Consider the following 25,276-nt stretch of genomic DNA (forward strand, 5'->3'; position numbering starts at 1 on the left):
TTTACAACTCATCTACCCTTAATGGATAAGAGGAGTCTAATTAAAATATATATATATATATATATATATATATATATATATATATATATATATATATATATATATATATATATATATATATATATATATATACACACACACACACTACCTACTGGCTGTCGCCAGTAGGTAGTTATAGTTAGGATTTTTTTCACTGTTAAATCTCAAAATTCTATTTGGAATAACTTTGGCGCCGGTTGACGAATCTGCCTGAACATTTCCTCAAAATGGCCTCATCTAGCTCCGGTCCTTCCCTGAAAGTTTGGGGGGGATGCGTCAAGCGGGGACCGAGATAAAAGGGGGGTCCCAAAACACGTTTTCCCCATGTTAATTTCCATAGGGCGGTAGACCTCACTTTTAGCCCGAACGGCTGAATGGATTTACACCAAATTTGGCAAAATTGTAGGGACTGGTAGCCCGATGTGCGCTTGCTATGTTTCAAGATATGTGCTCCAATGGATTTTGAGTAATTTAGGTTAAAAAAAATATATATATCTATGACAGCGCCCTGGTACGCGCACCGGGCGCGCCACGCGACTTGCGCGCAGAAAGCTGATTGGTTCTTGGTTGTCTGTAAACATTCGAAACAGTCCGGAGCGGCCGCCATCTTGTGTCCCAGTAGGATGGAGACACAAGAGGTGGCCAAAACAAAGGGGGAATTGGCCATAAGGGGGCAGAGTAGACCCTCCCTGACCCCCTAGGTTTGATGTGGGGGCTTTAAAAGGGCCCCAAGGGCAAAAAAAAAAATCTTTTTTTCGATTTTTGCGTGGGGAGCGCTGGTACGCGCACCGGGAAGCGCACAACAGAGAAAGAATGCCAGAGTTTAAACATTTTTGGCAATATTTTATAAATGGGAGGTAGTTCTGAAAAGAACTTTTTTAAAATTCTTTTTGTGTTTTTTTTATTCTGAACATAATAATTTTTTTTGTGTTTTTGAACAATTTTATATTTTTTTGGTTTTTTTTTGAGGGAACAAACAAAAAACAGGAAATTGGAAATGGCTCAACAGGAGCAAAAAAAAGAAAAGAATTACTGTTTTCTTTCCTTGCTGCATTTGTGGTTGTCGCTAGCAGTATTTATTAAGGTGACGCTAAGTTCACCATAGCATAAAGTTTTGCCACACAAAATGCAAAGAAATTTGACCTTGCCAAATTCTGGTTGAATATTTGGCACCATTTGCCGTTCTTCTGCTCCAGAATGTGAGGGTACTGAAGAGGAAGTGCTGGCCACAGGGGGTGGGTTGTGCCGAAGTTCCCGGACTTCAGCCTGGGCCAAATTAATGGGATGCCACCTCTCCATGTGGCGGATCATGGTATAGTTACCAAAAGAATATTTCTTGGAGGGATTGCCCCTGGAGAGAACTTTGTCACAGATGAGACAGGTGACTTTGGGGGCGTTCACCTTTTTTTGGTCATCTGGAAAAGAAAACAAATTGCCAAATGAAGTGCACTTTGACGTGCCTTTGTCTTGGTTCTTCTGGGAGGTAGACCCTTTGATGTTGATCCTCCTCCTTCTTGTCCTCCAAGAAACTGTGGTGGTGGACCTTCTTTTCTGGGGGGTGGAGGTGGGGGTGGACCAGTTGCAGCAACAAGTGAAGCCATTGTCTCCTCCAAAATAGCTCTTGCTCTCTCAATGAAGAAAGTAGGAATGAGGAAAAAAGGAGGGGGCTTTCATTATTTGGAGAAAAAAATGAAGAGAACCAATGAAAAGTGTTATTTTCAAGTCACATGACCCGATACGCTTATGTTACGCGCTCCAGGCCGCGCCGCGGAGCGCTTCTGGGTGCGTTTACGCAGCGCGGCGTAAGACTCATTACGCGGCTATGCGATACGTCACGCTTACGCGACGCGTCACGATGTGGTTTTCGATCGTGACATTGGCGCTAACGGGACGCTTCCTGGTTCGCGCACCGTGGCGCTTCAAAATAGTAAGCTTTCTGGGCACTCACCGGGGCGCGCACCGGAAGCGCTCCAAGACAAAAAAATATATATATATATATATATTTTTTTTTAATAAATGAAATTGTAAGGACTGATAGCTATGTCTCAAGATATATGCTCCAGTTTTTAAGAAAATTAACTTTTAAAAAATATATATTGGCCTATATTTGGGCTTTATATATGTTAGAGCCCAAATTTAGCCCAATGTAGCCCAAAGATGGCCACCAGAGACAAAAAAATACAAATGTAGCCCAAATATCAGCCAGATGTAGCGCAACTATAGCCCAATGATAGTATGTACCAGAGTGTTCTAAAGAACAACTAGAGCGGTAACAGTCTTACTTATAAAGTGAGACTTTTAGTTAGGAATTAGCATTAAAAAAAAAACTTTGAAATTCACTGAAAAAACCATAGGTTTCACACCAGTTATAGTTACCTGGAAATTTTACTGGCATAAAACCATTGAAATTCCCACGTTATAGTTAGTTGGACTCACTATAACTTGCGCGTGAAATGCACTGCTGATATCACATATTACATCACTCATGACATCACTGATGACACCATCCTTGTGACAGACTGACCTCCTTTCACTGTAAAGTAACCCTTGAAACAAATCTAAAAAAATAGAAACTAACATTTTCAAGAAAGTGGAGACACCTCTACCAGTTACAAAAACCAATTCAGTAATTCCACCATTTACATACACATCCACTCATTCAGCAACAGTTCTATATAGTCAGTCATACATATACTCGCTCATCATATGTAGGGAGACACCTTTACATCCGTTAACACACCAACAGTCTTCCATAAGTTGCTCACACACATATTCACACATGCAAATAAAATATTGAACATCCATTTTTTTGCATATACAGCCATACACACACTACCACCTTACTTCTAAGGAAACTTACACATACTTACTCTCTTAAACAATCACTTATAGAAACACATACTTATTTAAACAAGAACTCTTTCAATGTCAGACTCTCACATATACTCACTTATATACACCAACACTCACATATACTAGATTAAAACATATGTAGTTACTGATAAAGACACTAGTAAGACAGTCATTCACTTACTAACACACACATATACACACTCATCCACCCATACAGTCCTGCACATATGCTGTCTTCAAAACACATACAGTGAGTCAGTCATTGATGCATCTGTGTGCTAAGTAACACCCCCACCAAATCATAGACATTTATACTGATACTAAAAAAACATCTAATAAGCCATAGAAACAAACATGTAGCTACTCACCAACCCATGCACCGACTTATACACAAAGTGAAACATTGATACAAACATTTAAATATTGAGACAATACTCGCTAATATATGTATTCACTATGATACACTTAATAAGTGTATCACACGCAACCTGGGCTTCATCCTGGACTCCTCCCTCTCCATGACCAGGCAAGTCAACGCCATCTCCTCGTCGTGCTTCAACACCCTACGCATGCTACGGAAGATCTTCTGGTGGATCCCCACCAAAACCAGGAAGACCGTCACCCAGGCCCTCGTCACCAGCCGACTGGACTACGGCAACGCCCTCTACGCCGGTACCACCGCCAAGCTCCAGAAGAGACTCCAGCGGATCCAGAACGCCTCAGCCAGACTCATCCTCGACATCCCACGAACCAGCCGCATCTCCGGACATCTGAGAGACCTGCACTGGCTCCCCGTCAACAAAAGAATCACCTTCCGTCTCCTCACCCACGCACACAAAGCCCTACACGATCAAGGCCCGAGCTACCTCAACAACCGAATCAACTTCTACGCTCCCAAACGCCACCTCCGATCAGCCAACCACGCCCTCTCCGCCGTCCCCCGCATCCGAAGAGCGACAACAGGAGGAAGGTCCTTCTCCTACCTGACCGACCTGCGCCTGACCCAAGACCACCTCTCCTTCAGGAAGAAGCTCAAGACCTGGCTGTTCGAGCAGTAACGGTAACAGTAAGTAGTGCGCTCTATAAATGTCTTTGATTGAATAAGCCAGTTAACCATTTTTTTTTTTTTTTAAACATCCATTAAGACACTTATTTAAACATTTATTCTTCCATTGACCTTTACATATACATATATAAAACATGTTTATTTTTCATAAAGGCACACATTCACTGGATGGTGTCATGAGTGATGTCATGAGTGATGTCACTGACCATGTCATGAGTGATGTAATGTGATGTCATCAGCAGTGCATTTCACACACAAGTTATAGTGAGTCCAACTAACTATAACGTGGGAATTTCAATGGTTTTATGCCAGTAAAATTTCCAGGTAACTATAACTGGTGTGAAACCTATGGTTTTTCAGTGAAATATATATATATATATATATATATATATATATATATATATCATTGTCATTTATAGACAGCCCACTTTTCATTGAAATGGCACCTAACTTTGCACAGACTGTTTTACTGATAAACTATGAAGCACACATGATGTAATTGTTTCCCCAAAACATTCCTAGAGACTTTCCTTTAATGTCCCCTGTACTCCAGCAAGATTGTTGCATAATTTACATGAAAAATTCTTCCTGCAGTCAAAAGTACACCAATCCGATGTCGAGTAAGAAACAATTTGTCAGGAGAGGATGCATGACATTTGACTTCTGTTTTAGAAGGACCCACAAATGTGAAAAGACAAACACAGAATTTAAATGCATCTTTATTGCTTGGTTTTTCCAGACCCACCAAAAATCAACTTGTAACCCACAGTTATCCAGTATTATGGGTGTCTTTCATAGATTCACGTGCCTGAATTATTCCCAGTCAGGATGGGAGTCCCGGTACATAAAAAAAGTAATGTCCTATAGACATATATTTAGAAAAGTAGGCCTAGAGGCCTCACCTTAGTAACATATCCATGTCCTTTTGTAAAAAGGACCAAATTGTAGAGAACAGACAATCAGCTGCCACCTCCCTCTAGAACTTTCTTGTCAGGAGCCTCAGTCCCTCAGATTTTCTACCGCACGTTTTGCTAAGGGAGTCTCCACCCGAGTTCTGCTCAGGATTGTTTATTCAAAGCTTTTCTTCAACCTTTTGGATTTTTTTCCAGTCAAGTGAAAGCTGTATACTATGGCTGACACTCCTAAGAAGGGTCTTTTTAGAGCTTGCAGCTCCTGTGGAAAGAAAAGGCTCCACATAGATGACCAGCACAAGGACTGCCTGTACCCTGATCATTCAGCTAAGGACTCCAAGGTGTGTTGAACATTCTAAACAAAAACCCTTAAAAACCGAGAAGGACGCCTTTTGATGTGGCTCCAAAGGCTTAAGGACAGACAATTTGGAATCATCTGATGAGGGCTCTTCAGTCTCCTCAAAAATGTCTCTTAAATGGCCACGGGTAGCTTCCCCTAGCCCTCTGGACGCTCCTCCAAAGAAGACCTCAAAGTCTTCAGAGGCTCTCTCAAACTCTGTTTCTGACAAGGAGGTTTACACCTTCAAGAAGCCTGCGACGACGACTACCTCGTCGACGACTTCATCAGCGTCCAGGAAAGCTGTGTCTCCTGTGCATGTGTCCACGTCGACGACGGCATCGTCATTCTCATCATCGACTACTTCATCGTCGACAGCGGGTTTGACTTTATCGTCGACGATTGCCATTAAGTAGACGTCGACACCCAAGATCCCGTCTACTATTACCTCGCCGACAACAACGTTGACGACTCATCGGCACCGTCGACGAAGACACCAATACCATCGACAACATAGTCTACGAATCCTTTTATACAGTCGACGACGCCAATCCCGTTGACGACAGATGCCCAGATTATAACAACTGTCGACACTACATCGTCGATGGGCCCGTCGACATTGGGTGTTTCGGGCTTTCAGGCAGCTTCCGTGCGTCTTAAGATCTCCAAGAGGACACTGACGCCGGAGTTGACTTCTCCTAGCAGTGTGCAGAGTTTACCACCAGCATGTCTCCTTCAAGATGAGGAGTCAGACGAGGGGGATATGTTTCAGACAACTAGCCTCTCAGACCTAAATGTGAAATGTCAAAGTTCAGGAGGAAGTGCAAGAACACATAGTTCAACCACATTACACCTATGGTCTGCCTACCAGCATCCTTGGTGTTGGATTTAAGATTTCTTATCCAAGACTAAAAGCAGAGATTACCAGAATCTCCAGCTCCTACGTCAACCACGGCAGCACCGTCGCCAAGACCACGATCGTCGCCCTTGGTTATCCAGCAGGAGAGAGTACAGTTGCCAATACCTTAATCTTCGGACGAAGAAGAGGAAGAACAAGAGGAAGGTGAGGTACAGGATGATCAATCTGTACATGAAGACAGTGACAATTATGTTATACCTTCGCCAGTACCCACCACCTCAGATTCTCTGCCGGTGTATATCGGTGGGTTCCACAATGTGTTGGAAAGGGCCGCTAAACGCTTTCAGATTACCATGGAATCCCAGGAGCAGGAATGCTTCCTGTAAGATTTTAAAGAATCTATGAAGAAATCATCAAGATCTATTCCAATTATTGATTATCTGTGAACGCAGGAAGTTCAAGTGATGCAAAATCCAGCATCAGTTTCACCAGTGATCCCGCGTTTGGATAAAAAAATACAAAGCCCCAAATTCTGCACCAGCCTGTCTGACGGGGCATCCTAAGCCTAATTCAGTGGTAACGCAGGCAGCACAAAAGCACTCCAGATATTCCTCGTCACCCTTATCAGCACCACCGGATAAGGAGGGAAGGAAATTGGACAACCTAGGCAAACTGTTTTCCACTATGCCAGCAATGACTGTAAAAGCGGCAAATGCCCTAGCGCTTCTTGAGCGCTATAACAGACAACTATGGGGGGGATATAGCCATATACCTGTCTGAACTACCAGATGCCTCCAAGGAGGAAGTAAAAGGTATCCTTCTGGAGGGTCAGACTTCCGCTTCAGAGATCATAGATTGCGCAATGGATGTGGCAATGACACGATTCCGCCAATTAGCCGGGGCAGCGGTTTTAAGGCGGCCAGGATGGCTCAAAGCGACCTCATTCAGACCAGAAGTGCAGTCTAAGGTTTTGGATATGCCATGTGACAGCGAACTTTTGTTTGGATCAGAAATTGATGAGGCACTCCAAAATATTAAGAAAGACAGACACTGCAAGAGCGCTGGGCACGCTCCAGTATAGGAATCTGTCCTCTCGAGGGAACAGAGGACTAGGACAACCCTCGTACAGAGGTGGTTACCAGAATAAGTCATCCTACTCTTCCAATCAGAGTAGACCTCAATACCAGCAGCGACAACAGGGCCGTTAGTCCTCTTACGGAAAGTCATCCTTTAGAGGAAGGGGTCAAAAGAGGAACAACGGGGGACGACAACGACTTGTTTACCCAGCCAGTCCAAACCTCATCTCGCTCATTAAAAATTGGAGGAAAATTAACCCACTTTCTACAAAATTGGAAGAAAATTACTACGGACCGTTGGGTCCTTCAATTAATGCAATTTGGCCATTCCTTGGAATTCGAGAATACTCCTCCTCGCCCAATGCACCACAAGAACCTGCGACTGCTTCTGCGAGAGATCTGTTATGCTCAGGAAGGGAGCAATAGAGGGTGCCATCAGCGCAGAAGGACAGGGATTTTATTCCCGCTTTTTTCTAATACAGCAAAAGAAAAAGAAATGGAGGCCCATACTAGACCTCAGGGCATTAAACTAATTCTTAAGGAAGCAGTCGTTTCGCATGGTCACGATCCAAGAAGTCTTGCATCTTCTGGAGGAGGGGGATTTTATGGCGTCACTGGATTTACAGGACGCTTATTTTCATATCCCAATTCACAAATCTCACAAAAAATACCTGAGGTTTGCAGTAGTGGGCAGGCACTTCCAGTTTCGTGTCCTGCCTTTTGGTCTCAAATCGGCGCCACGCATATTCACCAAATATCTTTCCCCAGTGGCAGCATACCTCAGGCAAAACAGTCACCAAGTCTTCCCATATCTGGACGACTGGCTGGTAAAGGCACCATCCTTCACTGACGCTTCCAGATCCTCCAACGCCTGTCTCAGTCTCTTCGACCATCTAGGCCTTACGTTTAACCGAGAGAAGTCAACTCTGCAGCCTTCCCAATCCATAGTCTTTCATGGGGCAACCCTAGACACAGGTTCCGCAAAACCGTTCCCATCTCAGGAGAGAAAGCACAAGCTCCTTTCTCTAGCCTAGACAGTGGCCTCAAACAGTGCTTACAGTTTCTCTTCAAGTCCCTTTTAGGGATGTCATAGTGCATCCTGCTAATACCACATTGCCGCCTGAGGATGCGTCCTCTGCAAAAAAGCCCTGTCAAAACAGTGGACACAATGCACTGGGTCGTTCGACCGTATAAGTGTAACAGTGCAAATGGTCATGGCCTTACGCTGGTGGATGTCGCCACAATCTATCTCAAGGGTTGATGTTCCTCCTTCCGGCAGCTCCTCATGTCTTAACGGACGCCTCCTTGGACGGTTGGGGAGCCTTCCTGCAGGAATTGCAAATAAGCGGCAAATGGTCAGTTTCCGAGAAAATGCTCCATATCAACCTTCTCGCACTGAGAGCAGTCTTCCTGTAAAGTTCCAAAAGACCAAGGCAGCAGACCAGGTCAAGCACTTCGGATCCTATCGTTCTAAATTCTGGATGGTGCAAACTTCTTCCTACACCTGCTACCAATAGGTGTATAGATCAGAGATACACAAACATGAAATGGAAGGTGCACACAATTAGAGTCCAAAAGAAAGTAATGTATTAAATATCTTCTTCTTTATTTAATAGTATTCATCAGATATAGGCACAGCCAACGCGTTTTGTTCCATTTGCCTTTAAGGAACTTCGTCAGGGCGAATCAGTATAGTTTGAAGCTGTCAACCTTATCGGACAGAACCGTGTGGATCAAACAGCAGTTAACAATTGTTGGTCAGAGTCATATGACCTTCAGATATGTAAAGACTGTGTTTACACTAGGTGCGAGTGAGTCAACCCAGTTGGTGTCCTAAAGTTATGTTCAATTTTTTACCGAGATTGACAGATGTCAGGTTCTCGATCCGATGATATTTGAAGTTGAACTTATGCCCACCGGGAAGCCTAGTAGTTCCCAGGGGAAATCTCCTATCGTCCTCGTAACTTTGTTCTCCGGAATGGCCGGAGTGACTCTGGGAAGCCGCAAGAAACAGGATTACCGAACACGAGCACCCGACTACAGGTGCTCGGTGGTTATTGCCACGAACACCGCGCTACATTGCAGACTGGTGTCTGCTACGCCTTCACAATACGCCCATTCCGGAGAACATAATTACGAGGACAATAGGAAATTTCCCCTGGGAACTACTAGGCTTCCCGGTGGGCATAAGTTCAACTTCAAATATCATCGGATCGAGAACCTGATATCTGTCAATCTCGGTAAAAAATTGAAGATAACTTTAGGACACCAACTGGGTTGACTCACTCGCACCTAGTGTAAACACAGTCTTTACATATCTGAAGGTCATATGACTCTGACCAACAATTGTTAACTGCTGTTTGATCCACACGGTTCTGTCCGATAAGGTTGACAGCTTCAAACTATACTGATTCGCCCTGACGAAGTTCCTTAAAGGCAAATGGAACGAAACGCGTTGGCTGTGCCTATATCTGATGAATACTATTAAATAATAAAGATATTTAATACATTACTTTCTTTTGGACTCTAATTGTGTGCACCTTCCATTTCATGTTTGAGCAGTCTTCCTGTCCCTACAGTCATTTCTGCCAAGGATCAAAAACTCCCTAGTGCTAGTCACGACAGACAACACTACGACGATGCACTACCTGAACAAACAGGGAGGGACGCACTCGCTCACACGCTCTCTCGCGAGTCGCAAAAAATCTGGAATTTGCTCATACTCTACAAAGTTACCCTAAGGGCGGAATATGTTCCAGGCACGGACAATGTCCTCGCCGACGCGTTGAGCAGGCAAGACATCGTCGTGCGAGTGAGATCAACAAGTTATCGACCAGATCTTCTCCAGGTGGGGCATGCCGCAAATCGACCGCTTTGCGACGAGATTGAACACCAAATGCCCACACTTCGCAAGTTGGCATCCGCAGTCAGGATCTCTAGGGAATGCATTTTCCATCGCATGGCGCAACATCTTTGCGTACTCCTTTCTGCCATTCCCGATGTTTACCAGAGTCCTCAGGAAGATGAAGGTGGAGCCTTGTACTTTGATTCTGATAGCCCCAACTTGGCCGAGGCAACATTGGTTCACAGAGCTCCACCGCCTATCCCTAGAGTCGCCAATCCGCCTGCGCCAGATTCCAACTCTGCTCACAATGAACAACAAGCAGGTTCAACATCAGGATCTGAAGTCTCTCAGGTTAGCCGCCTGGCTCCTGAGTTCCGAGAGTTCCACAATCTGAATATTCCACAAGACTGTAGAGATATTATGGCAAAAGCAAGGGCAGATAGCACAACCAATACTTATTCCCTTAAAATGGAAGCGCTTTTGTGTTTGGTGTGCAGATCGAGTAATTCGGCCGTTCTACTCTTCACCGGAGCAGATCTTACCTTACCTTTTACACCTGGCGCAGTCTGGCCTAGCCCACTCCTCCATTAAAGTACACTTGGCAGCAATTTCTCTTTATAAAAGAACCTTCACTGGTCCATCTCTCTAGTCAAACAGGCTGATTAAGCAGTTTTTAAAGGGATTATACAGATCTTTCCCGCCAATGAGGATGTTGCCACCTACCTGGCATCTCAATGTGGTTTTTAACCAGCTCATGAAGCATCTGTTTGAACCAGTACACAGAGCGGACCTTAAATGCTTCCTGGAAGACAGCACTCCTCCTGGCGCTTACATCTGCAAGGAGGGTTGGTGAACTACAAGCATTTTCAATCCAAGATCCTTTTGTACAGTTCAAAAACGACAGAGTAATCCGAAAACCAACCCTAGGTTCATCCCAAAAGTTCCATCGGACTTCCACCTAAATGAACCTGTAGTTCTGCGTTCTTACTTTCCAAACCCAAGCACAGCAGCTGAGAGATCGCTCCATTCTTTAGATCTTAAACGATGCTTGAAATTTTACAATGACAAAACGAAAGCATTCAGAAAATCTAACCAGCTCTTCGTAGCTTACAGCAGACCTAGAAAGGGTCTACCGCTTACCAAGCAGAGCATTTCCCGATGGATTTCGGCGGCCATTGCTTTGTCATGACCAAGCTGGACGGCCATTACATACCAAAGTGAGAGCGCACTCCACTAGAGCTATCTACTTCTATGGCACTCTTTGCAGGTGTGCCAGTCATTGACATTTGCAGGGTGGCAACGTGGAAGTCGCCGCATACCTTCACTAGGCACTACTGCCTGGATACAGAGCTAATGAAGGATGCAGCATTGGGACAAGCAGTGTTACACCATCTATTCCAGTAAGGTGAGCCTTCCTCCATCCCTCCATCCTACTCTGGTATGCACATTTCTTTACTAATGCTATTACTGATGTTGCTTGATGGTTCATAGTCGCCAGATATGTATTATCTAATGACTGGTATTTGCTGTTCCATCAGAAATGTGCTTTTGGCATGATTCAGGCATGTGAATCTATGGAAGACACCCATAATACTGGATAGGAAATGTTACCTGTAACTGCAGTTATCCAGTATTGGTGTCTTTCATAGATTCACATGCAACCCTCCTGCCTTCCCTGGAAGGACTCTCCTAATTCTGTGACACGCCTACTTAGCTTAGTGCATACGAAAATCTGAGGGACTGAGGCTCCTGACAGGAAGGTTCTAGAGGGAGGTGGCAGCTGATTGGCTGTTTTCTACAATTTGGTCCTTTTTACAAAAGGACATGGATAGGTTACTAAGGTGAGGCCTCTAGGCCTTCTTTTCTACATATGTCTATAGGACATTACTTTATGTACCGGGGACTCCCATCCCAACGACTGGGAATGATCCAGGCATGTGAATCTATGAAAGACACCAATACTGGATAACTGTAGTTACAGGTAAGTAACGCATTTCGTTGGCAACTGACCTATTCTGTGTATGACTATTTGTATATTAAACATCTGTGAAGTGTCAGCACTTGTTGGATTTGGGGGTCTCTAGTTTGTAGAGGTAGGTACCTTTGACCAAATGGGGACCCTTGCGTCTAATCCAGGCAAGGGGCTACTCTCCTATAATAACCCCTGCTCGCACCCTTGGTAGCTTGCACGAGCAGGCTGGCTTATCTCCGAGGCAGTGTGTAAAGCATTTTGGTAACACATTCAGTAATACAGTGACAACACTACAGATGGACACCACACTGGTTATATTATAAAATAATTATTTTTATATAGACTTAACACGAGACCAAACGACAAATCCACAATACTGTACTCAAAAATAGACTTCAAAATAGCTCCGTTCTCTCAGGTTATAAATGCAGCCCTTTACTCTCAAAGTACATGGGATGCGAAACGCAAAGAAAACAAAAGCGTTGCAGGGAAGGTGATGCGCGGGTTCCTTACTGCTGCGCAGGGGAGTTTATGCTCACTTCCTTACTGTTTGGGTAGGTGATGCTTCTTTCTTACTGCTCTCCGGTACGATGCAACAGGATAGCACCCTGATGTGATACTTCTCTCCGGTGTGATGCGACAAAATGGCGTCTTGGTTACAATGCAACAACTTTGATCAAATGCGTGCAAGCCGGACGGCTGTGCGGCTACTCGGTGATCCTTGGAGCCGCGACAGGCCCTGCAACATACTTCTCCAGTGATGCGATGGCGACCTCTGCGGTGACGCACGCTTCTCCTGTGATGCGCCGCGCTTTGGCGATGCGATGCTGGCAGCAGCGCCTCGCTTCAGCGATGCGGTAACTCGCTTCTAATAGTTGCATCGCGCTTCCAGATCCCAGTGACATGCAGTTTCTCAGAAGGTCCAACACAACAGTTCCCAGCAAGGGATTCAGGGGGAGCTGGTTGGTGAAGTCTTGTATCCCTGAGACTTCAGGCAGGAGGCAAGCTCTAGTTCAATCCCTTGGAGATTCTTCTTCAAGCACACTCAGTCCTCTTCTCTTTTCTTTGCCAGCTAAGCAACCACTGCAGGCCAACCCCCAAAAACACAGCACAGGGGTAGTCTCCTCCTTCAGCTTCCTGATACTTCTCCTCAGCAAAGGTTTATCTTCATTACCAGAAGTGATCTAAAGTTCTGGGTCCCCCCCCCTTTTATACACCAAAATCCTTTCTCTGAAGGCAGGGCGTGTCTCTGGAGCACTGTTTACAGGACTCCTTTGACAGTGTGGTCCAGGGTCATCAGACAAACCTCAGGAGGTGGAGCCAGCATTGTGGAAGGCAGGCACAGCCCTATTCAAGTCCCAGGTGCTCTCCCTCCCACCACTCTACATGCAGATGGGTATATTCAGCCCTGTGCTGACTTGCCTGGTCTCCTGGAGCCAGCCCAGCCCCTGTCACTCCCAAACCAGACAATGAATACACAACCTAGCAGAGGCAGGGTTGGATAGTTAGGCAATCAATCGGAGTACTTGTAGAGCATGCTACTTACCCTTGAGGTCTCGAGGCGCTGAGGGGAGGGGATGCTGGTACTGCTCGAAGAGCCAGATCTTGAAGAGTCTTTTGAAGGCGAGTAGGTCTTGGGTCTGCCGTATGTGGGTGGGTAGGGAGGGTGTTTCAGGTCTTGGCGGCGAGGTAGAAGAAGGATCTGCCACCGGAGGTTGTTCGTTGGATGCGTGGGACAGCGGCGAGGGCGAAGCTGGCAGAGCCGGCGGGTGGGGGTGTGTAAGGGGAGTCTGCTGTTAAGGTATGCTGGTCTGGCGTTCTGGAGTGCTTTGTGTGCATTGGTGAGGAGCTTGAAGGTTATCCTCTTGTCGACGGGGAGCCAGTGTAGGTCTCTCGTGGGGGGGGGTGATGTGGCTGCGGCGGGGGATGTTGACGAGTCGGGCGGAGGCGTTTTGGATGCATTGTAGTCGTCGTAAGTGTTTGGCTGGGGTTCCTGAGTAGAGTGCGTTGCCGTAGTCCAGTCTGCTACTGATGAGGGCCTGTGTCACCATTCTTCTTGTTTCGATCGGGATCCACTTGTAGATCCTGCGGAGCATGTGGAGGGTGTTGTAGCAGGAGGAGGAGGAGGAGACTGCGCTGACCTGCTTAGCCATGGAGAGGGAGGAGTCTAGGATGAATCCTAGGTTGCGTGCATGGTTGGTGTGTGTTGGTGCTGTTCCCAGTGTGGTCGGCCACCAGGAGTCGTCCCAGGCTGAGGGGGTGGGTCCGAGGATGAGTACCTCCATCTTGTCCGAGTTCAGCTTCAGATGGCTGCTCCTCATCCAGTCTGCGACAGCCTTCATTCCCTCGTGGAGGTTGGTTTTAGTGGTGTGAGGGTTCTTGGTGAGGGAGAGGATGAGCTGGGTGTCGTAGGTGTAGGAGATGATGTTGAGGTCGTGCTGGCGGGCCACTTGTGTGAGTGGGGCCATGTAGATGTTGAACAGCGTCAGGCTGAGGGATGAACCCTGGGGGACACCGCAGATGTTGTGGGTTCGAGGCTTGTGGGCTGCTGAATTCATATCTGTGCATAGATCGCCACCTAGTGTTGGGTCCGGATGATCGCATATTGTTGTCCTGGAAGAGTCTTTGAAGTATCACGAGATAGGTGGCTCCTCCCCTGGACTACAGTGTGCATGGGATTCGACTCCATCCCCAGATTGTTTTTTTCCGCCATTGGGTTCGGATGTATACTGGTTCAATCTAGTCGGAATCGATATACATTTTCCTAAGACCAAAAGGCCTTTAGGTTTTCGTCGGTATAGTCTTGCGTTCGGTGCCCGATTCTTTCCAGCTCTGTTCTGAGCCGGATTTCCGGAAAAGCCGTGTGCTTTTCGACGCTGAAGGCCCGGTCGACGCCAGAGGCCTTATCGACGAACCATCATGGAACGGAGCCCGTTCAAGAGATGTCCTGTATGCAACTCAAAGTATCCCCACATCGACGTCCACCCGGTGTGCAACAAGTGTCTTTCGCCGGATCATGATGAAGCCAGCTGCATGGCTTGTTCCCGTTTTCGATCCAAGAAGACTCTTCTGCATCGACGCGCTGCGCGCCATGAAGCCCAGCAGACGGCACCGGCGCCTGTGGACATATTCGATGCCGGGGATGATGAAGCTGACCGGGAGGTTCGTGAGAACCTGTCGAATTCCGCGTCAGAGGTCGACTCCGCGTCAGAGGTCGACTCCAACTACGGCGCGGATGCTGAAATGCTTGAAGCGGAAGAAGTCGTCGACTAGGTAGGAGACGACGACGGGGCCTTTGGGGCCATGGAAGATGGCTCGAGCGAGGAGCTAACTCAAACTGACATTCGGAACCCAAACGCTGCATAAGGCTCAGGTCGAGGGATCGCCACTAGGCCTTACCCAAGATCTTCCAATAAGTTCTACGGCCCCGCCTTCGGACATTGCTAAGGAGCCGCTACCTTCGAAACCGAAAGTGAAAGCTCCGGTCTCTACGCAAGTCAGAGAACTGGTGCCTCCATCGAAACCAAAAGTGCGGATTGCTTTGGTCGGCTCAGTCCTCAGACCTGTCAGCACCGACAAAGCAGACAGGCGTTATTGACCCAAAGAAGCAGCTCAAGGGCGTCGAGACGAAGTCTAGCACGCCGAAGACTAAGGTCAAGGTGGTCGACCCAAACAAATTGGCGCCAAAGGGCTCGGTGATCCAAAGGTTCTAGAGCCTCCCCGTCGACACGACTAGGCCAAAAGCGGACCGACCCACGATTCCACATCTGGTGGTTCCTCTAAGGATTCCGTTAAGTCGACGCAGCCGTCCGCCTCCAAGCAGGTGGCAGTCCCTGAAGCGCATCAAGGATAAGGGCTCAAGTGTCGGGCCTAAAGATCCTCCACCTTCGAAGATTGTCGATAAACCTCAGAAGTCGACTCCCATCCACTTCGCGCTGCCGCTGAAATTGGCACCGAAGGCTTTTGCCCCTAAAATGGCTGCTGACCTGCCCGAGCAGGTATCCTCGGTGCCGATGTCGACTACGGTAGTCCCCGGCCATAAAGCCTCGACAATCCTCGTTGGAGCATTAGGAACAGCTTATCGATGCCGAGACAGGCATACTTTCCCTTTATAAACTGAAAATCGCTCCGGAACAGCCAATGGAGTCCTATAAAATTCCACTGAAGAAGAAAAAAGATTCTACTTCGACTCCTGTTCTTGTGGAACCGGTATCTCCACGTGGTCATGATGTCTCACCCACTTATTCCGATGTGGACTCTGGGGAAGGTGATGATGAGGAACACAGCTATCCAGTATACACTGATCCAGATGATACCAATGAGCCCTGGGCAGCTGCTGCTGACCCAGGGGATCCTCACTCTGCCCATGACACTCAAATGTATGCTGTGAAAACGTTGCCTACAGAGGATTCGGCAGTGTTTAACGCCCTCATTGAAAGAGCGACTAAAAACCACGACGTCCAGCTACATGCTGACCCCATTGAAGTGGACTTTCTTTTTGACACCTTTTCCGTCTCGGAGAGGACTGTCAAGACTCTGCCTATGTTAAAGGGTGTCTTGAAGCATGCTGGGGAAATTTGAAGGAGCCTACGAGAGCCAGGGATTTAAACCCCAGAATTGAAAAGTACAAACCGGCACCTGGGGACCCTACTTGCATCAGGGGACCGTTGTCGTTGGACTCTCTTGTTGTGTCTAATGCCCGGAAGAGGGCTAATTCACAAACTGGTGATGCTCCTCCCCCAGATAAGGAATCTAAGGTGTTTGAGGCATCGGGGAAAAGGGTGGCGGCTGAAGCGGCCAATATCTGGCGCATTTCAAACACTCAGGCACTTCTAGCCAGGTATGACAGGGCACACTACGACACACTTGGGACCCTGTTACAGCACCTGCCAGATTAATACAAAGAGGCAGCTGAAATGCTCATCTAAGAAGGGAAGCTCATATCAAATGCTTATATCAAATGTGCACTGGACGCAGCAGACACTGCGGCCAGAGCTGTTAACACTAGTGTCATGCTGAGACGACATGCCTGGCTTAGAATCTCTGGGTTCAAGCCAGAAATACAGACCACCATTCTAAATCGGACAGTAAACCCTGATCATCTATTTGGCCCAGATGTAGACACCACCTTGGAAAAGATCAAAAAGGACACTGAAGCTGCTAAGTCTTAAGGGGGCTCTACAGTCCCAGCAGTTCCGGGGTGGTTCTTTTTGCCGCTCAAGCACTAGAGGTGTTTCCAGAGGCCAGCTCTCCCAAACCACGCAGTACTATAAGGGCGGCGCGCAGACCACATACACCAAACAAAGTCTAGGTGGATATCGTGGAAACTGCGCCAAAGGCAGAGGTCGTGGAAACAACAACTCCAGATCCTCCGCCACTAACAGTGATGCCTTGTCACTGCCCCTCAACCATACAACACCTGGGGGGAGACTTCAACAGTTCATGCCAGTCTGGAAGTCCATCACCACAGACAGGTGGGTCACACAGCTTATACAGTACGGTTATTGTCTGGAGTTAACATCCACTCCACCCAACATACCCCCAAAACACCGTCCTATGTCCGCCGAGCATTTGCACTTATTGCAGCAGGAGGTCCTCGTCATGCTGCAAAAAGGGGCAATCGAGCTCGTGCCTGTGGAAGAAAGAAGCACAGGAGTTTACTCACTGTACTTCTTGATACCAAAAATTGACGGGTCCCTCAGACCCATACTGGACCTCAGACCCCTCAGTCAGTACATTCTATCGGAGCACTTTCACATGCTGACCCTGCAGCAGGTCCTACCGTTGCTCAGTCAGGGGGATTTTCTCGCAACTTTAGATCTAAAGGATGCGTATTTTCATATTCCGCTGCACCAGTCACACAAAAAATACCTCCGGTTCACTATCCAAAACCAACATTACCAATTCAAGGTTTTGCCTTTCGGGTTCACCACGACACCCAGGGTCTTTACAAAGTGTCTGGCGAGGGTGGCCGCGCACCTAAGGAGACAAAACATTCACGTCTACCCTTATCTGGACGACTGGCTCATCCAGGCAAAGTCAGCCCAGCAGTGTGCCGCCCACATGTCCCACACCATTCACCTTCTTCACGATCTGGGATTCTCTCTGAATTATCCGAAGTCCCACCTGCAACCCGCCCACATACGGCAGTATCTGGGTGCGACAAACACTGTGGCAGCCACAGCACAGCCAAATTCAGTGAGGGTCAGCACCATTCAATCGCTGATACAGAAATTCAGACCTCAACACTCGCTTCCAGCGCGAGTGTTCATGCAGTTGATAGGCATGATGGCCTCATGCATCTCCATAGTCCCGCACGCGAGACTACATATGCGTCCGCTTCAGGAGTGCTTAGCACGTCAGTGGACTCAGGCTCACGGACAGTTGAAAGACCTAGTGTTGGTGACCGGTCGAGCATACAACTCTCTGCCTTGGTGGAACCCACAAAACCTTTGCAAGGGACGACCGTTCCAAGAGCCTGTGCCACAGAGCATTCTGACGACTGACGTTTCTCTCCAGGGTTGGGGAGCTCATGTACTCCACTACACTGTGCAGGGACTATGGACACCGCAGCAAAGGAAGATGCACATCAATATTCTAGAACTGATGGCTATCTTCATGGCAATGAAAGCTTTCAAAGTACATCTGTGCAACAAGGTCGTGTTCCGGACGGACAACATGACGGCCATGTACTAAATTCAGAAGCAGGGAGGTACACACTCCACAGTTGTCTCATCTGGCTCAGAGCATGTGGAAGTGGGCCATTCAGAGAAACATTTTTCTCATGGCCCAACACCTCCCAGGCAAGGCCAATCAGATGGCGGACCTGCTCAGCAGGTACAGCCACCAGATGCACGAGTGGGAGATACATCCATCAGTACTCAACCCGTACTTCCTAAGGTGGGGTCATCCAGAGATAGACCTGTTCGCCACAAAGGAAAATGCAAAATGCCCAAGCTTTGCCGCCAGGTTTCCACACCCACAGTCGCAGCGCAATGCGATATGGATGAACTGGTCAGGCAAATTTGCGTTCGCTTTCCCCCAGCACCTCTAATACCGCTGGTGGCGCGCAAGCTGAAGCAGCACTCGATGACTCTCATCCTGGTTGCTCCAATGTGGGCTCGCCAACCATGGTACACCACGTTTCTGGAACTGTCCGTGGTACCGCATCAAAGGCTGCGCCTCACACCCAGGCTTTTGACGCAGAGCCATGGCGACCTTCAGCATCCAGATCCGCAACAGCTCAACCTGGCGAGCTGGCTCCTGAGGTCTTAGAGTTTGGCTACCTCAACTTAGCTCCTGACTGTATGGACATGATCAGGGAGGCAAGGAAGCCCACCACCAGAGCATGCTATGCGGCAAAATGGAAGCGGTTTGTCATTTATTGTGCAGACCACAACTTTAACCCGCTGGATGCCTCTATTCTGGACATCATTTGTTATCTCTTACATCTGTACAAATGTAATCTAGCCTATGCTTCCATTCGTATACATCTATCCGCAATGGCTGCTTATCTCCAGAACAGACAGCACCTCTCGTTTTTCAGGGTGCCTGCCATTAAAGCCTTTCTGGAAGGACTCAAACGAGTCATTCCTCCGCGGACGCCACCAGCTCCCGAGTGGAACCTAATTGTGGTCCTCACCAGGCTGATGGGTCCCCCTTTCGAACCACTGCATTCATGCGAGATTCAGTTCTTGACATGGAAAGTGGCTTTCCTTATAGCGATTAAGTCGCAAAGATGAGTTAGTGAGCTCCAGGCACTAACTATCCCAGAGCCATTTATTCAAATTCATTCCAACAGGGTGGTGCTTCGCACTAACCCTAAATTCCTTACTACGGTAGTTTCCCAGTTCCATATCAACCAAACTATAGAACTCTGTGTTCTTCCAAAATCCAGAGTCTGTTGCGGAGAGAATGCTCCACACCCTTGACGTCAAGAGGGCCCTAATGTACTACATTGATAGGACCAAAGATTTTCGGAAGACTAAACAACTATTTGTTGCCTTTTCGCCACAACACAAAGGCAACCCCATTTCCAAGGCTGGTATAACCAGGTGGATCGTTAAATGTATTCAGATCTGCTATCAGAAAGCCAAGCGCACTCACCATTCCACCGTGGGCCCACTCCACCCGAAAGTTGGGGGCCTCCATGGCTTTCCTTGGAAATATTCCTTTGGAAGACATATGTAGAGCAGCCACATGGTCTACCACACACACATTTACCAAACACTACTGTGTTGATGTGCACTCCAAACAGCAGGCAGCTGTAGGGCAGGCTGTTCTAAAAACACTTTTCCAAACTGCTGCAGCTGGCACGGGCGGCCGCCAATAATGGTGGGACTGCTATGTATTCTATGCACAGATATGAATTCAGCAGCCCACATGCCTCGAACCGAATATGCTACTTACCAGTATGCATCTGTTCTTGGCATGTAGGGCTGCTGACATTCATATCGCCCGCCCTCCTCCCGGCGCCTGTAGCGGCTGCAGCATACACACATACTTCTAGCCTGGTCATCATTCACATAGTTTCACTCCATCTTGGCCACAATGGCTAAAAACAATCTGGGGATGGAGTCGATGCCCATGCGCACTGTAGTCCAGGGGAGGAGCCACCTATCTCGTGATACTTAGACTCTTTCAGGACAACAATGTGCGATCATCCGGACCCAACACTAGGCGGCCATCTATGCACAGATATGAATTCAGCAGCCCTACATGCCCAGAACAGATGCATACTGGTAAGTAGCATATTAGTTTCGAATCGGAAGGTTGGGAGGCGGACGCTCTGAGTTCTGCCGAAGAGTAAGGACGTGGTCCAGTCAAGGGCCTTTTCTTGGATTCCTGCTTCTAGGAGTTGTGTCTTTAGAGTGCGATGGCAGACCGTGTCGAAGGCGGCCAACCGGTCCAGGAGAATGAGGGCTGATGTTTTGCCATTGTCTAGTTGGCGCCTGATGTCTGTGGCGGCAATGAGGGCTGTCTCGGTGCTGTGGTTTCGTCGGAATCCGGACTGGGACGGGTCCAAGATGTTGTCTTCCAGGTGGCGGACCAGTTGCCTTTTGACTATGTTCTCGATGGACTTGCCGGGAACGGTAGCAGGGAGATGAGCCTGAAATTCTTGGGGTCAGTCTTGGGCTTTTTGAGGAGGGCATTTATTTCTGCATGCTTCCAGCTTTCCGGGAATGTCGCGGTTTCGAAGGAGATGTTGATGACCTTCCTTAGTTGGGATGCGATGGCTGCGTTTGCTTTATTGAATACGTGGTGTGGGCACGGGCCTGAGTGAATGGAGTTCATGACCTTGCGTTTCTCGTCGTTGACGTTTGACCAGGAGGTCAGGCGGATGGCGCTGGTGGTGTTCGGTGGGGAGGTGAAAATCCCTACTTTCTAAAAGTTCTATTTTCAAACACAATGTTTAAGCCAACTTCCCGGAAATATGTATTTTATTGTGATATACTAAACTCTAATTTCTGCCTAGTTCCCTGAGTCAGTTAGATTTATAAGATGTTCTAATCAAACTGCCCATTCTGGCCAATGGGGAACAGTTAGCCTTGCAATAGTGAAAAACGAAATTGGATGTAATTCACTATCAGGACATGCCACACACTACATTTTACCTACAATGCACCCTGCCCTTGGGCATACCTTAGGTGTGACTAATATGTAGAAAATGGAAGGTTTAGGGACTGTCAAGTGGGTGAACTTGCCCAGTCAACATGGCAGTACCAGAATGCATACATACTTTGCAATGGCAGGCCTGAGACACTTTACAAGCTGCTCCGGTGGGGTGCACAATCGGTGCTGCAATCCCACAAGCCCTGGTCACAATCTTGGCGCTGTACTTGGGTCTGACAAGTAAACCACATAAGCCAATCATGGAGTCCCTAATCCATACATCAATTTACAATAGGGAGAGCATATGCACTTTAGCACTGATCAGCAGTGGTAGAGTGCCCAGAGTCATAAAACCAACAAACAGGACAGACCAAATATAGGCGGGATGTAAAAAGTTCAGGGATGACCGTGCAGAAAGGGCTAAGTATAACAGCGCTGTTTAGACTTCTACCGCACGTCTTGTGCGAAGGGGCCCTAGTGAGCACTGCCTGCTCAGACAATGGACACTTTCTTTGCTGTATTACAAGGAGTTACTGATATCTACAAATCCGACTGGCAGAAACTCCAAGGAATGCAAGATATGTAGAACATTTTCTACAAAAAACAGACCGAGGCAAGAGGTTTACTGTGGCTGCAAAAGTAAACATCCAAAGAGACCCCCCCCCCCCCCCCGTGGTGAAGAGGTGAAACTGCCTCAAAATACCTTTAAAGGATAGCGTTCCCATTATTGGCTCTCTTAAAGGGAATAATATGAGTAAGAACCTCGCAGAAAAGCCGTTGGACAATCAAAAGGACATTACTTCTTCAGAGCTCGATCAGAAGTCTGACAAAAAACCTCTCAGATAAACATCCAAGAGTATTATCCACTCCTCAAAGTCCTAAAAGAAATTAAGTGCTTAACCGTAGAAGCATTTTACATCTTCACCGATGCGGAAGTTTTAATTTGTGAAAATCCTGTTTAAGACACTATCATTTAATGCAGAACAATAGAATAAGGAACGTCTATGTGGACCGCCATGTTGCCCAAGTCAGTTTAAAGGTAAAATATCACTCTTCTGATGTAGATAAAGAAAACCGTCTTTACTCCTGGTATGTGTGAATGCAATTATCAATCTTTCGCGCAACAGGAGTAAGATAATAGATGGCAATATGGTATGGAACCTCTTGAATAACCCACCCAGAATCAGCAAGAATCGATTACTCGAATTCCATTGGGCCTAGTTACAGATCTACACCTAGTGGTATCAGAGTACAACAAATGCTTTCCACAATCGAAATCGCTACTTTGAGCAGGCAAATGTAAACTCTGGCCCCATCATAGGTTTCCAGGTGTTGGGCGAGGCCTACTGCACCTCTTTCACAAGGACAGTTCTTTTAGTCTGCTCAGATTTCCTCGCCATAGTGCTCTCCAGCACCGCCTTAATCCATATTACCACAAACTGAGATCGGGAAGAGGGGCAGTTACTAGTCTTCACCTCAGTATCCAGACCCTGTATGGGACCAGCTTTTGGGTACAACCATGGATGCTATTCCTAAGAGTGGATTCACAACCAGATAACATGGGTGTCTCTACCTAAATGGAAAAAACTTCAAAGAGGTTTGACTTGACTAAAAACTAAAGACTGATTGTTTCTTTGATTCAGGAAAAAAATTCCTAAGCGCCTGATAGCACCCCGCTATGTGCGCTTTATTACCTATTGGCAGACTGTTACACAGGCTGCTTAAAGAAGGTCCAGATTCACATCGGGACCATGTACTGCTCCTCAGACACAGTAGAAAGCTAGATAACCTTTTGTTTTTCTGACTGCTGCCACAGCCTTAGGGGTCTCAAATGATCTGGGAATTCGAGCAACATATGATTGACTGATGTGGTCTGATCTAGCTCCACATCGTGTAAACCTACCGGATGATGTGACCGTGGGGGCAAAATCCATTCTTCAGGAAGGAGACATTCTTTGGCAGCCATTGACATCGCTATGTATATTTCATCTACAGTGTTTACAGTGTTTAGGCAAGGAGCAGCTGTACTTCGAAGTCTAGGATGGCTAAGGGCAACTTCTTTTAGACCGGAGAACAATGTAGAATTCTATACATGCCATATAATGGTGAATTCCTATTTAGTCGGCCCATTGATGAAGCACTACAATTTATTAAGTCATACAGGAAAACCGGAAAATCTCTAGGCTCCTTTTAACAAAGATGACCTCAGTCATTTCAAGGAGTTTGAGAAAGTACAACAGAGGAGCCTACCAAATGCATAGATACCAACGATAAGGTGTATCCCAATATAAAAACTACCTTACCCGCAACAATCTGGAGCCCCCAGCACTGTCTGCTTATCATAGACCAGCTCCTTGTAAAAGGGCAGGAAACCAGGGCAGACAAAGGGAGTTCTAATAGACAATGACACACTACTGGAGGGTACACAACTGGTTCCCAAAGCATAACAGAAATGTTAGGTTATATTGTAATGTTTTTTCTTCCCAAGGAAGGATGGTGACTTATATTGGATCTTTGTACCTCGGAAAGGATTTAAAGAGACACGTTTTGTTTGGTAATGCTGCAGAGATTTTATGACCTGTCTGGACCTACAGGACCCATACTTTACTATTCTTATTTACCCTACACATTGCAAAGTTCTAAGTAGCCAGTTTTCATCCATTTAAAGGTCTCTATTTCAACCTAAAATATGCCCCAGAAACTTTGCCACATACATGGCACCAGTAGGTGCCCATCTCACAAAATTGACCAAATATTTCCTTTTATAGACATCTGGTTAATAAAAGCAAGAACTTCACGAGCGGCTGCGGTGGCTACAGCAGGCACTGTTACACTCATCAAAAAACGTTGCCTTGCATTAAACAAGGCAACATCTTCTCAATATCACCAGAAATAAAAACAGTTAGTGGTAGTACTTCATTCAAAAATAGACGAAACCTTCCAGAGAAGTTTGTCCTTTACAGCCATTGTGACATGTCTGCATAGTCAACTAATCTGAGAATCTTAGTCCATTTTAGGGATGTCATCCTGCATTCATTTGATCCCACACGGCCGACTTCATATGAGGTCTTTTCAAGAGGGAAGTATTGATTGCAGAAGACTGGTTTGAAGAGCAGATACAGATACCTACCCCAATGAAAAAAACAAAACATTCACATGGTAGGTTAAATGCAAAAACAGTCTGACTGTCCTTTGTGCAAAAGATGCACTTTGTAATGATGACCGATGTCTCATTGGTAGGCTAGGTTGCGCACTTACAAGAGTTGCAAGTCAGCGGGGGAATGGACAGGGAAATAGAGATGCACTTCAATATCCTGGAATTGAGAGCAATCTCCTTAGGGCTCCACTCTTTTCTCCCTTTAAATTAGAAACTCTTAATTATTGATGAGAACCGACCATACACCCAGCTGGTAACGAAACATGGGAACACAATACTTTCATTTATATAAAGAAGTATAGGAACCCTGGCTTTTATTACAGTTCTCTAGCTCTTTCTACTAGCTGCTGATTTTCCACTTGTGCAGTGAGGCATGCTAACCAGACCTCTGTGCCAGTGCTTCTTTCCTAAAACAAGGTAAAGACTAATTTTTCTACACTTAGCAAAGGCCTTAAGCACCCATGTAAGTTCCTAGTAAATGGTATTCCAGGTACTTGGGGCACGTCTGTTTAAAGAGGGTCCTTAACAGCTGCAGCATATCTTTTGCCA

The 25,276-nt window shown here is 46.8% G+C and overlaps 1 protein-coding gene across 1 annotated transcript in view; it reads left to right on the forward strand.

The window, feature by feature from the left end:
• HMMR (hyaluronan mediated motility receptor) overlaps nucleotides 1–25,276 on the forward strand; it is a 488,049-nt gene that overhangs the window by 135,216 nt on the left and 327,557 nt on the right. The window lies entirely within an intron of this gene.

Source organism: Lissotriton vulgaris, chromosome 7, assembly GCF_964263255.1.
Source record: "Lissotriton vulgaris chromosome 7, aLisVul1.2, whole genome shotgun sequence".
Classification (NCBI taxonomy): Eukaryota; Metazoa; Chordata; class Amphibia; order Caudata; family Salamandridae; genus Lissotriton; species Lissotriton vulgaris.